This window comes from Octodon degus, unplaced genomic scaffold (genome assembly GCF_000260255.1).
Source record: "Octodon degus isolate 3935 unplaced genomic scaffold, OctDeg1.0 scaffold00124, whole genome shotgun sequence".
In the NCBI taxonomy this organism is placed as follows: Eukaryota; Metazoa; Chordata; class Mammalia; order Rodentia; family Octodontidae; genus Octodon; species Octodon degus.
Genome location: NW_004524700.1, coordinates 8736927 through 8738456, shown reverse-complemented (window position 1 = coordinate 8738456; position 1530 = coordinate 8736927). Strand labels below are relative to the sequence as shown.

The 1530-nt window shown below is 37.5% G+C and overlaps 1 pseudogene; it reads right to left on the bottom strand.

Annotated features, from left to right (window-relative positions):
- Positions 1-501: 501 nt before the first annotated feature.
- LOC101588017 lies at positions 502-1529 on the bottom strand (annotated as a pseudogene).
- Position 1530: the final 1 nt, after the last annotated feature.

The following is a 1530-nucleotide window of genomic DNA, read 5'->3' as shown; positions in this document are numbered from 1 at the left end:
AAAAGCTACAACTCTTGTTGCATAGGTCCTGCTTTACCTTGATCTTAACTATCCAGTAGAAAAGTATGTAGACGAAATATAGGAAGTAAAGCCATGCTGTTATGTTGAGCTTTGGGGGGCTCAGATTAACAATTTCTGACATTGCCAGTGAAAGAGAAGACCCAATGCTATTATGGGCTACTGAACTCATTTAGAATATTTTGCTGAGTTTACACACCTATAGTATTCAAATAACAGAAGTTAGCAAAAAAGGGGTATACAGATGAATGTCCATTTTTTATCTGTGTATTCAAAGTGATTAGGATAGATATATAGTTACATTTTCTTTTTTTTTATATTCAGGTCTCTTTATTCCATTTTAGTACAACACACAAAATGAAAACTGGAAAATATTTAGTGGCCAATAAGTACTTGCATTAACCATTCATTTATTTATGCTATAAACTGAGCAGTTTGTTAAAACTTAATTCCCTTATATTTTTCCCCCAAATTATTTGAGAGTAATGTATTTGTAAAAACACACAACATAAAATTGTGTCCAAGGTTAAAATCTTCCATATATTCTTCAGACATCTTTGAGTCTAAAAAATGAACTTCATATGCTTGATTCCATATGTTTTAAAAAAGACCATGAGAATGAGTCCCCACAGACCCAGAATGAAGCCCCCCTGTGGGTGCCAGTCTTTCAGTTTTGGTTTCTGGTGTATTATCTGTGCTACAGGAAGTTGTTCGGCATATTTCAGTGGTTCCATGAACTCCTCATCCGTCTGGTCTTCCTTATAACTGCTTTCCATGATTTCTGAATCCTGTCGCAAACTAATAGTCTCTGTTGTAATTTCCACTTTCCGTAGACTTCCAAAGAAATCAGTTATCAAGACATTTTTAGGGTCCCTCTTTAAAAGATCAGTGCGACGTCCAGGGGTAGAAACACACAGACTGTTGGGACATACTTGAAAAAGGTCATTCATATTAGTTTGGCTAGCTGGATTAATTTCCTCTAAAAACTCCAAGACATAAAATGTGTATCTATCCATAAGATGGACTCCAATTGCAGGATCAGGTTGATGCAAGAGGGAATCTTCGCCTACTTGGCTACTGGCTAGAGCCATTATGTTAGGAGAATAAAACCGCTCATACATGGATGCTCCTTGGCAAGTGTCAATAATAAGCAGTAGTTCATTGTAGCGTCTTTTCTGCCACATCTGTTCAAAAGCATCTGCAAGTTCTATGTTAGTAATTTCTTCAGAATCTTGGAATTTCAAGAAACCATTTCCACCATGTCCTGTCATATAAATAAGAATATTGCTTCTATCATCAGAAAGAAGACGTTTTGATCTAGGAGTACTAGGTGGGATCCTCCCAGTTAATACCCGTAAAAAATTCTCCACGGTCACCTCATAGCTTTGATAATCCACTTCTACGTCATCTCCGTACACATTGAGCTCCATATTCTTGTGACTGAACACGGTGGCTGGTTTGGGATTTCTAGGGTTGCAGGCCATGTCATCAGCAAGCATCAGGACGATGTGG